Source organism: Fukomys damarensis, unplaced genomic scaffold, assembly GCF_012274545.1.
Source record: "Fukomys damarensis isolate Sample0158 unplaced genomic scaffold, DMR_v1.0_HiC HiC_scaffold_30, whole genome shotgun sequence".
NCBI classification, from domain to species: domain Eukaryota; kingdom Metazoa; phylum Chordata; class Mammalia; order Rodentia; family Bathyergidae; genus Fukomys; species Fukomys damarensis.
Genome location: NW_022900942.1, coordinates 67,974,423 through 67,987,108, shown reverse-complemented (window position 1 = coordinate 67,987,108; position 12,686 = coordinate 67,974,423). Strand labels below are relative to the sequence as shown.

The following is a 12,686-nucleotide window of genomic DNA, read 5'->3' as shown; positions in this document are numbered from 1 at the left end:
AGAAGGCCTCAAGTGGTTCCATCTTTTAAAAAAGAAAAACTAGATTTAATACTCCTGGTGTATTGAATGTTAGAAAGAACTATTGTATACTTTTGCTTTAAGGAATTTCTTCTGTGATTGTTTCTCTGAAAATATCCTAACTCAAGTACTCCATCCAAAATTATTTTAGATGGGTGTGGTTGATTTACATTTTTTGGAACCCAGAGCTATAGTGAATGGGACATTTTCTGAATATCCCACTGACTTAAGTGCTTCTGGGTGTGTCCATCACCATGTGTTTCATGTTAAATACTTAAGGAGCTCCGTACTTTATTAAATGGAACCATAAGCTCATTGGTGACAAAAGGAATGTGTAAAAGGAAGAATTAGGAAAATATGGATGAGGAAATGGTTGGCTTGATGGAACCAAGTATTTTAAAGTCACAAATATTACTTTCCAAATACTACAGAAACTTCTTGGGAAATACAGTGAGCTTATTTTACCTCTTACACAATGTTGTTCAGTAAGATTTCCTTGAACTAAAAATAGAACTTCAGCTATTGAAAATGGCAACTTTTAATAAAAGTGCTATATCTGTTTAAGTAGGTGAGTTGTATGGGAAAGCCTGTATTTTTGTTATAAAAAACCCCAGCTCAGCCATATCTTTCTTATATCAAAGTTTCATTGACCATCTTGGATCTATGAGATTATGATTTTCATGAAATCTGGAAAAATTTAAGCCATTATTTTTTCAAGTGTTTTTTCTGTTTTCTCTTCCACAGGAATTCAAATTACATGTATAGTAGCAGCCCTGAAGTAGTCACCCAGTTACATGATGCTCTATTTATATTTCATTACTTTCTTTTCTTTTTCATCATTTTAGACTGTTTTTATTGCTCCACCTTTAAAGTTACTGATCCTTTCTTCTGCAGTGTCTAATATGCTATTTATCCTATGCAGTATGGTTTTCATCTCAAGAACTTTATTACTAGAACTTCAATTGAGAATACTGTAAACTTTCCACATTTGTCCCAATGTGCTCAGTATTTCTTTGTTCTTTAACATATGGGACACAGATATTAATTTTTCCATTTTTATTCTATTCTAGAATTAACATATAAAATTGAACATCTTACCTATTTGAAATGTATAGTCCAGTGGTATTAAATTCACTTGTAATGTACAACTGTCACTACCTTCTGCCTCCCTAAATCTTTTCACCCTATAAAACTGAAAGCCTGCACCCATTACATACCCCCAATTCCGCATTCTTCTAGTCCCTAGCAACCACCACTCTACTGCTGCCTGAAATCATACATTTTCATGTCCTCATTAATTATTCTGTTCATGTCATTTCTAGGTCTATTTCTATTAATTGATTACTTTAGTCATTCTGAATTCTACTTTCTGCTTCCCTGTACATCTGGTAGCATTTGACTGGCATCCAGATTTGTGATATTCATCTCACTGGGTAGTTTTATACTCCTATAATTTTATGAAGGAACTTGATCTAAGTTCTCTGTGATGCTCAAGAGGCCTCTGCCTGGTGCTCTGTGGACCAGGCTGTGTTGTGCCCTGGTGACCCCAAGGCCTGTGTGGGTCTCAGTGACTGCTTGCTAAGGTGCCTCTTTCCCTGGCTGCAGGTGGGTTCCTCACAGCACCTTCCAGGACACGCTCCTTGTAGCTGTCTTCTCTGCTGTCTGCCACGCTCACACTGCGCTGGCCTCTCCAGGTTCTTGGCTCCATCTCCTTAAACTCTGTTGTGTGGGAACTCTCTCCAGGCAGCCGTAAGGCCAAGGGAAGGACCCCCTCATTCACTTCCTGCCTCTCAGCCATCACCACCCTGCACAGCCTAGGGCCTACTATAGAGAGGCCATTCTTCATACATTTTGCTTCAGGAGGGAGAACGAGTCTAGCCCTTCAAAGAAGTCCTCTGAAGAAAGCAGTTCTTAAGGAATTCTTGTACAATAATTTAAGTCCAAAGATCCAAATTTCTCTGCTCTCTCCAAATCCCCTGCTCTCCTGATAACCTGCAATTGTATGTATAATTTTACCTAATAAGCTCATAAAAGGAGGAAAAGTCAATATTTTAATGAATATGACAACATTTTAGTAAAGGAAAATGAAACTCCTCTTTAGATAAAGGTTTTTAATGTTAGCATAGTTCTTTACTAGTAGAAAAAATCTGTATGCATGAAAAGGGTTCACTATGGTCTGTTAGTTTGATTATAATTTTATACTGCTCAGAATTTCCTAATTTGGGGAATTATTTTAATGTATTACTTTTTGATGCTGGGAATTGAAGACAGAGCCTCACCCATGCTGAGTTCACTGAGGTACACCTTCTGCTCAGGGCATATTGATCAGTATTGATACAATGCTTTATTTTGTTGGTGGTATGAAAGCTCAAATAGGGAAACATTTACATAGGTACCTAGCGTAACTCTCTGGAGAGGGAGTTTTGTTGGGATGTTGAAGTGAGCAGCCTGTAAGTAGAGAGAAAATTTTCTTAGAAATAAAATAATTATTTCTCAAACCAATAAAATATGTTAAGGAAAATGGTAAATTCTTTCAGTGTTTTGTCTTATAGCTACCAGTAGTAGGAAAATACTTTTAAATCCTGCCTTCCCCAAAATATCTAAACACTTAAAATAGGCAAAATTTAATGTTTAGAAATCATGTGACTACCACATGTGTTATTTTTTTGAAGCAGTAGTAATGTAAAATTAAACATTTAAATGTTTTTAGTTTCTAAAAAATTAAAAGTTTTATTACATAAAGCTTTTATTCTAAATAGTTCATTTGTGATGCTAAACACAATCTCAGGTAATCGAGGACCTGTCTCAATGCTGTTATCAATATGCTTCACACTGAAATATTTTGAAGAACTCCAAAAATGTGTATTAAAATTCACCTGTTTGCTTTTATATATTAGCTTTTGGTTCTAAACGAACCAAATGATTGTTTAATTTATTGCAAAGAGGTACAGAACGCCTCCTTTAGCAGTTCTGGGCCATATTTTCAAATAAAGGAATGTTTTATATTTCAAAATGTTGCAAAAGTCCTTTTAATACATTTGGTTTGCTGGCTGCTAAACTGAGCAATACCAGAGACATCTCTCTTGGCTGTCTGTCCTCCTCTGAGGGGATGGGTTAGCCATCTGCCATCATCAAGACGGTGGCCGGGAAGCAGAGCAAGAAGGGGGAGCTGGCAGGGACATGCACCTCCCAGGGCATGGCAGCTGCAGCGTCCAAGCTCCGCCTCAGGGTGCAGGAGGCCTTCGGGGGACACCTTAGACCTAAGCCACAACACACCCCCACATGCAGGTACACGTTCACAAATGTACACGCACACAGATGTGCATCGACTACCATTCAACAAATGATAGATGAATTCTAAACTACAACTTATCAGTGATAATTATCATTTAACAAATCAGCAGTCAAAAGTGCCCATTCCTTTCACTGCCCTCTCCCAAGGCCGCCTTCCTGGAGCTTCATCGTAATTAGCGGAGGTGAAATGCTGTCAATCTTCGCTCTGCGGAGCGCATTTTAGGTCGGCGAGCACAGCCAATTTCAGCACAGCACAGAACAGGTAAATTCACTCTCTGCTGGCGCGGGGGTGAGCACAGTGAAGCCCCGAAGCTCGGCTGGGCCTCTTTAACTTCATCGCTTTCCCACCACCACGAGGCTTGAGCAAAAAGGTTCAGGGAGAGCTGTTTCTCCCGACTAGAGCCCAGTCACAGGCGAGACAAAGTGCACTGGCTGTGCGTGCCGCTGCAGAACTACTGAGCACAAACACCCCCAACTCTGCTAACTCCAGAGGCTGTCTGTCAGTGTCAGGCGACCATTTCTATAGGGAAAAACACCACAGATCCTTACGCCATAATCCAACATATAATCTCTTTCCCTCCCTCTCCCCCGCCCCGCCATTTAGTTGAATCGTACCAACCTAATATTTTCAGATAAAAGACAAATTACAGCTTTAAAATTTGTGGAAGGGAGCTATATTTTTCTCCTTGATCATCTGAGAATTAGCAGGATTTATTAAAGCTTCAATACTTTGATCTCGGTCTCCAATAAATCACTGAAAATAATCGCTTATGGCTAATAAAGCTGACCCCAGCCAACCAGCCTATTCCCTGAGGGGCTTTTCTCAGCCTCCAGAGGTGATGGGCCCTTCTGTCAGAGACCCACACTGCAAACACCTGCGGCAGAGCAGCGAACAAGTGTGTTGCTGTAAAGATGGAGTTAAGCATCTAGGAACCATTTTTTAAGAGAAGTGGAAAAGAATAAAATGTCCAGGGGCCACTAAACTTTGTAGAACCGCAACAGCAGACTTACACTTACTTCTGGACTCACAGTGTCCTAAGTGGGTAAAAACAGGCTTTGGATTTGTTGCACAATTATTCTGTTATTTAAACAGAGTCAGGCTCAAATCTTTCCAGCACAAATGGCCACCAGATTATTACCTGTGCGTTAGCAAATGGCACATAAGTGACAATCCCGATTGGGCTGAGTTGGATACAGGCATTTCCAGACGAAGGCCCAAAGCCACTCACAGCCACAGCCATGGACAGGCTCCCAGAAATGCCGGAGCCCGCATTCGGCTTTAGACCCAAGGCAAGGGGCCAAAGGAAGTACAGTAACAAGCCTGTAACCAGAGTGTAGATGCTGCCTTAGTCACAGCGTTGGAAATAACATCACGTCTGGCTGCCAAAAGTAGAAGCAATGGGGGCAGTGGCCTTATTCTTTTTTGAATCAACAATAACCCTAGTTTATTCTCTGCAGAAGGGAAACAGTCACAGTAGTTACTCCTCTGCCAGAGCTCATGCTGATGGCCTGGCCAATGGGCAGCTCCCTCTGGAATCTGGCTGGGATTGACCATTGCCAGTGGCCAGGAAACTGACTGCTCTCAGAGCCTGCTAAATGGCCTGTTCTTAGGTTCTTCTTTTCCCTGCCCTTGCTGCAGAGCTTATCTGGATGCCAGTGTCATTTCTGGGTTCTCTTTGAGAAGGAGTGCAGGAACTAAAATGGAAACCTCTGCAACTTCCTGAACACTTCTGTATTAATTTCCTATTGCTGCTTATTGTAAATTACCACAAATTTAGATCAAAACAACACAAATTCATATTATACTTTTGGAGATCAGAAATCCCCAAACAGAGATGTGAGCAAGGCTGACTTCTTTCCAGAGGCTCTGGGAGAAAACCATTTCTTTGACTTTTCCAGTTTCTCAGGGCCATCCCCATTCCTTGGCTTGTGGCCTCTTTCTCCATCCTCAAAGCCAGTGGCTTAGGACCTTCATCTTCAAGCCCCACCCGCCTCTGATTTAAGCTTCCATGATTCCTCTTCCTCTCCTACCTTAGTCTTCCTGCTTCTCTGTTCCATGGACCCACCCAAATACTCCATGATACTACTCCTTTCTCCAACTCAGTCGCACCTACACAGCTTCTTTTACCATTTAAGCTAACATATTTATAGACTTAGGGGATTAGGGCATGGGCATATTTGAGGGCATTATGCTAGCTAGCTACCAGAGTCCAGCCCTAGTTCCCAGGATCCACATCCATCCCACAGGTGAAATGTCCAGGTCTCATTCCAACATCTCCCAGTGTCTGAAACCATCGAAGATTCTCAGTGCTGCTCTCTACCCAGTCAAGCCACAGAGAGAACCCAAGCAGCTGGCGACACAGGCATGGGTGCTATGCTACCACAATGCCCCTGGAACCCTTGTGTAACTTGTAGTTTCTTTCTGGAACACCTTCTCCACCATCGCTAGGAACACCTTTGCCTCTGAAGTTTGCATCTAGCACAGCACCTATAGCGGAGACAGTCATGCATTTGGTGAGTGTGATGGTCCCTGACCCTCTTTCATGGGAAGGGTGCCAGGAGACACCCCCACTTCATGTGGTGCTAAGGTGTGTGATCCAGGCGATCGTTCATTCTGCCGAACTTCGTTGTGACTCCCATATTTCTGAAATTTCTGGAAAATAATTGGAATCACAGAGCAGCAAGTGTAGAAACTCACCAGACTGAATTGTATCCCATCTAAGGTCGATGTGCAAAGCTTCCTCCATGATGTGGACAACTGTTGTGTTAAAGAAGAGTCTTTCTTCACTGTGAGTTATGTTGTCATAACAACAGCCCATGTGCTCCTAGGTCCCCAGCTCCTGAGGAACCACAGTGGTTAAGTGAGAACCAAGAGACTCTGGTTTAAACCAGTTACTGACTTCACTGTGTAGAAAAGAATATTGTTTCCACTAACACAAGGTGTTCAGTAGCTGACTATCTGTTGGGTCGAAGTGCACCTTAGCCCAGTTCCCAGCAAACCCCATGACTGTCTCTCTACTGCCACCTGCCTTGGTTGGCAAGAGAGATGGAGACATTCCAGGCAGGGGGAAAGGGCATTCAGTTGTCTTCCTGCATCTTAAGTCTGGCCCGCGGCTCTTCCTCAGTGACTCCTCGCCTTCACTCATAAATCTACGTTAGTGGTAAATGCAATTGAGGTTCATTATCCATCCTAAGAGACACGTGACATGTTCCACAAATGTATGTCACATTTCTAGCCAAGGGTGCCGTTATTTTGCTCTGAATTAGCAAGATTTTTGAAATTTTTTTGTGGTTCTTTTTGCATGACCCAAGCCAATCACTATGAAACAGAACTTGTCTTTCAGCCAGTAAAGTGTGGCACCTTTAATGGTCACTGTGCCAATGCTCACCAGCCCCAGAGCCACAGCACAGCTACAAAATGCTGTGGTCCTACCCGGGACACTGGGGCTATTTGACCTTTGTCCCCTACACTTAGCCACTGGGCATATGATCCACTGCAAGTCTGGCTGGGCTTTAGAAAACCTCACATGAGAAACATTCTTGGCTATCTGAAGACAATCAGCAATTCCCCAGAATTTAATATAACAGTCCACAAGACTGATTTATACATTATGCATCTGTACCTGGCCAGCTGCAAGGCAGTACTCTGGAAAAAACAATGGAATTAAATAAAATACTGGTAATGTCTGATCTTTGACAGAACAGAAACACAGAGCCAGATTTAAAAAAAAAAATGTGCTTGCCTCTTTGGCTTTAAGGGCAGGAGGGTTGGAAAAACTAATCTGTAAAGTATGATTTCTCCTACTCCTTCCCAGGGTTGCTCTGGCTACAGTTCAGATGGCCTCTTGCTTTGGGACTCAAAGGTCATTGTGTCCTTGGGACTGGCCAGGAAAATGCTTGTCTTTGTGTCAATAATCCCCAGATCTCCGCCCTCCAGCCATGATTCTGACAGGCAAAACCAAACGATCCCTAAACTGTTCATTTAGGGCAAGTTTTAAAATACACTAGAGACTTTTATTTTCCCTCTTATCAGACTTTTATAAAATGATGAGAATTGTATTTTCATCTTAACCATTATATCAAAGGAATACAAGAAAGTATGGCTTGGTGGAAGTGTCTAGGACTCTGTTTCAGTGATGTAACTAAGGAATGATACCAAGTAAACTATTGCAAATAAGTAACAGTAATAATGTCCACCTGAAATTGTACCATGAAATACACCTAGAATGTTATTTAATACACACAACATGCAATGGAGCTACTTCTTTTATCTCCACCTTGCAAATGACAAAAAGATGCTTTTGTGAGGGTGGACAGCAAATCCAAGGTCACAAATATGCAGGAATGGAAAATGGACAACACCTACCTGTTCTTCACTAATACATGTGTGTTATCTGGACCCATTGGGAAAATACAGCAATAAAACCTAGATTTTAGAAATCAAACCTATTAGATTTTTTCCAACCCAAACTCAACCACCATTGAGCAGTGGGCTTAACAAGCCTGCTTCCTGCTGTCGCAAAGCTGGTGACAGACCTGTGTGGTGGCACCCAGCAGAGCTTGTAAAGGACAGAGTTACCACTGGTGACTAATTTTCACAAAAAGCATGACATTCTCTTAGGACAGGTCTGAATATCACAGCCAGTGGGAAGGTCTGAGACTCACTCCTTAACTTGGTGGCTGCTTCTTAAATTTGAATTTGCTTTAAGGAAAGACCTTAAAATACACATGGCACACCACGGAGAGGCCACAAGCACTGCAGGAGCACAAGCATTAGCTCAGCTGTCTGAAGAGCAGTCAGAAGCGGCCCGGCCGAGGTCACTCTGTGGGCTGCTGGGCCGGGGACACCTCGTGGCTTCCCGGATATTTCCCAGGAATCTGCCCTTGCACTCAGTGTCATCCTGGGAGCCTTCAGTTCCTGACTGTGACGCAGGATGAGGAGGCACTGTCCCAAGGGACAGGCCCATGGACAGCTGGGGCTGCGGGCAGAGGGGTCCTGAGAGGCTCGTCCGGGGAAGGGGAAGAAAGACACTGCAGTGCATTGCGCCACCCGACCAGCAGTTTATAGTCCGAAGCAGAGGAGACAGGTGTGGTTGCCAGGCCTCTGCCGCAGATGTCTGTCAGGACCGTCTTCGCGAACCAGGACATGTGGTCACTGAGCCTCTGATTTTGGGGTCTGTGGTGGGGAGATCCTGAAACTACCCACCCGTGCTAGGGGATGGCTGTGTGTGCACACCAAAATGAAACTCCAGTTCCTCTCCCACACATCGATACTATTTATGTACTTATAACCACTCATTTACATCTCTTGCCCACTATCTAGAGTTCCAAATGTATGTAACTAACTGTACTTGGTCTCTTGTCTTGAACTTCCTGCAGGCCGTTCAAAGTGCACGTGTCCATAATGAGCTTTTCCTGTCCCCTGGAAGAACACCCGGTCCCTACTCTGTCTTCTCCTATTCTTCTCTGCTTTTAGATTTCAGTAACTCAAACCACTCCTTACCCAGTCACTCACACTATAAACAAGGTATTTCTCCCTTATGGTTATTATCCATATTTATTTATTATCTGTTATCTTGGGGTCATATCTATAACCCTTTATTCTTTATTTATTGTTCTGAGACTTAGTTAAATATCCTGTGGGGATAAGTTTTTTTTGTTATTATCTACTATGGTAATGGCAAAGAGATAAGACATTACAGTGCAGCGTTAACAGATTAGATGGTTAACTTACTAACAGTGTGGGTTGTCTATCAGACTGGTTTTACTACACTGATGCTAACTAGTAAGCATGGCTATCTCCACATTTTTAGTGCTTCTGGTAGCGGTGTAGACACCTAAATTCTTTCCTGCAGGCTTTCAGGTGAAAAGGTGCTCTCCGTCTCATCTCTCCAAGACCCTGATGGGACCTGGAACTTGAAGGAGAAATGCTCTGCTGGCCCTGCTTTCTCTCTGTGCGGAAGACACACACTTGTGTTTATTCTCCAATTCCGAGTCTACTGAGTTTACTCAGTCTACTGCGCTTTAACTTGTAGGTCAGTTATCTGAGACGAGATCTGATGAATGCCCAAGGGCATGGTCTTACGTGGGTTGGTTCTGCAATGGCTTCCTATCTATTTTTATGAATAATGAGAAAAGATCATGGTGAAGTTCTTGGTGCTGCTGCGTTTGCTTTCAGACATTCTATTGTTGGGAGCTGGAGGGCGGAGATTCCTTTCAGACCACGCCAATCTTCAAATGGCAGGAAAGGACAGAGACACGGCTGGCTGCCGGACATAGGAAAAGACACCCAAGGGCATGAGAGGAGGGCGGAGCAGCCAGGCGGACGGAGGGTCATTTGGAATGCTGGCCCCTCTGGAAAAACAGATCTTTTCCTGCTTGATGCTATCAGAAATGCCACAGTCAGGGATGCGTTTACAGCTACCTGCCCTCTGACAAAGCACCAGTACTGGGGGATGCCATGGAGCTAAGCCTTGGCTCTCCTGCCGTCAGTTTGTGTCTGAGAACATGGGCGGCTCACAAAGAGGGCAGCATGTGCAGCATGTGGGGCGTGGAGCAGAGGACCACAGGTGCATCACAGCACAGCAGGTGAAACTGAAGACCACCAGGTGGAGCAGGAGTGTTTCTGCACTTGCAGCTTCTGGGTAGAGCTCCCATCCTCTGGGCCTCTGGAGTGCTCTGTTATTACAACCATCTCGGCCCTGTTTTAGGGCGCTTCCAATCTCATGGAGTCTTGCTGATCTTCCTGGGTCCCTGAGACTTGGAGAAATGATTTTGTTCTATGGCCTGCCTGTTCTAATTGTTTTGATTTTTTTGCATCCAATTATTTCAACAGTAAAAGCGAAGGCATGTGTACTGGTGAGTGATGTGTATTTTCTCCACTGTGCATGGAGGAAATGGGTGACAGCAACCACCACCCCCGGGATATGGGGCAGGAGGGGCCCTAGGAGGCTGCTGCACCCTTGTCAGGGCGTTGCCATTGGTCCCATGAAGTGGGCAGTGTTTCCGCAGCAGATCTGCACATCTTCCTCATGGAATTCCAAGACACTGAGGGAATGCCTGTACAAACTTCTCTATTAACCTCAATTTTTCAACTTATTTTTAAAAATCTGCTTAATCACTCAACAAATGTCACGCACCGCTTAAGTGCCTTTGAGTTTTCCTAGGGTGGTTTTTGTTCATCTGTGAGCATAAGGCACAGTGCGTAAGTGGACAGCAGAGAGTCAGGCATGGTCAAACCTGCCGGGCACAGGAGCAACCCGGGTGGGCTGCCTCGGTGCTCAGAAGACACAGACTCTGCTCTGCCTGTGTGTCACCATGCTCCGGCTCTGTCTTTGTGGGGGAAGCCTCTAGGTTATTTCTGACAATTTTCTGCATTTATAAAACATTTTTTGAGCACACATAGTTGTTTTTTGAACAGGCAGCTAAGAAAAGAGCAAGAACACAGCCATTTGTATTCCTGACTCCCTGCAGCAGGTTGCAGGCACACATTTTCTGAGCTGGGTGACAGCTCCTTTGAGAGAAAGGGTGCCTCTTCCAGCCGCGCAGTTGCCTCTCCAGGAAGTCTTTGTCCAGCCAAGTTGACAATTAAGATGAAACAGCAGACCATGGGTAAAACTGAGTTAAGCTAATAAAGTCACTGTCTTATACCAACATTTACATACATATGTAATGAAAAATAAGTGGCCACACTCCAATTCCAGAAGTTCCTTATTAGCTTGAGAAAAACATTTTGATTGAGAGAAGTTGGCATCATTTGAAAAGAAATGACATATATCATCACAAAGGAAAAAGGAGATGATTGTTTTTTTCTTTCTCTTCTTTTCTTTTGAGATGGGGGTCTTGCTATTTTGCACAGATTGGCCTTGAACTCCTGGTCTCAGGCAATCCTCCTGACTCAGCCTCCCAAGTACCTGGGGCTAAGGGGCTACAAGTATGTACTATTGTGCTTGCCTTAAAAGATAATCTTTTTAAAAGTAAGGTAGAAGTGAGGCAGGCTACATGTCATATCCCAAAGATAAACGCTCCACATAATCATAAAATTGATAAAATAAGCAGAAATGAGCAGCAACAAAAACTGCATTTTAAATTTGGCCTTAAACTGTTTCAAGGGCAAGAAATTTTCCCCTTAAAAATAAAAACTCGATTGAACCATACAATAAAAGAAAACTATTTGCTAAGAAACTGGGGCAATGATGGGACAGCTTGGGTCATTTCTGGGAGGTCACTGGGGAGCAGTCGGGCACCATCGCTGTCACCCAAGGGAATTCACAGTAGAAAGCAGAAGCTGAGCCCTCCAAGGTCCAGTTCCCCACAGTCACTGCTCTGCCTTCAGCTCCACTACACATCCCTGTCTTCATCCTGGGGACCTGGCTGGAGGCTCGGCACTGTCTGTCTCTGGGTGACACAGGACCCCTGGACCACAACTCCCTGGCCACTGCTGTCACTCAGGAGAGTGCCCTGAGGCCCAGCATGGAAAGAGGCTGCGAGTGGAGGCACGGAGACTGGACCCTAAGCAGGAGCCAGTGAGGGCTCGGGCCAGGCCTGCGCATGAGACCAGCTTCGCACCTTCAGTCTCCAGAGGACAAGACTTATCTGGAGGTGAGCAGGTGATGCTTAAAATGCTTGCGCTTAATGCCTGCAGGGAAATGTGAAGGCTACAAGGTCCATAAAAGAACAGCCCCTGCAAAGTTATAGATTTTTAAAAAGATTTAAATACTTAGGGATAGGTGCCACGCTGTGGCCGAGGGTTGTGGCACTTAATTCAGAAAAGTCCACAGAGGGGCCACCAGTGCCAGGTGCACGCTTAGCAGTCTACAGAAGAGGGCGTCTGACATACTCTCCTTCACCTGTACAAAGAGCAGCCATGTCTGACTTCTGTTCTCTTTAGTGTCAGTGTATGGCGAGGACACCAGGGTCTCGGTCGGCTGCAGACCCTGATGGGAACAGGGCTCTGTGTGCGCGCCCAGCCCCTCAAGCAGCAGTGACCCATGGCACGGTCATCCCCAGACCACCCTGTGGGTCAGCTTTCCCGCTGGGACAGACATGCGGTGCAGGCAGTGAGGAGGAGGGAAGAGGTATGTGGCTCACAGTTCTGGTGCTGCAGGCCCAGGGTGCACAGGACATGTTGGTGGGAGATGTGCTTCTCACCTCCTGGAAACCAGGAAGCACAGAGGAAGGGGCGGGTCGCCTCCTCTCTGAGACCACGCCCCAGTGACCGCACTTCCGCCCCTCCACGAGGTACTTGCTCCAAACTACAGGAGGCGCTAAGGGACCGCACACCCAGTTCGGGACATCCGGGAACCAGAACATGGCCGCCACCGAGCCTGCAGCCCCTGCTGTGCTTGGGAGTTGCAAAGGGCAGCCCAACACCA

General features: G+C 44.8%; 1 long non-coding RNA gene and 1 pseudogene across 1 annotated transcript; both read right to left on the bottom strand.

The window, feature by feature from the left end:
- LOC104872731 overlaps positions 1-1,816 on the bottom strand; it is an 18,811-nt pseudogene extending 16,995 nt beyond the window's left edge.
- A 1,655-nt stretch (positions 1,817-3,471) lies between these two features.
- LOC104872720 lies at positions 3,472-12,474 on the bottom strand. Its single transcript, XR_783267.2, has 3 exons — positions 12,403-12,474; positions 6,011-6,152; positions 3,472-3,832 (listed from the first exon to the last, which is right to left on the bottom strand). It is a non-coding gene; the product is annotated as an uncharacterized LOC104872720 (long non-coding RNA).
- Between the last annotated feature and the right edge of the window lie 212 nt (positions 12,475-12,686).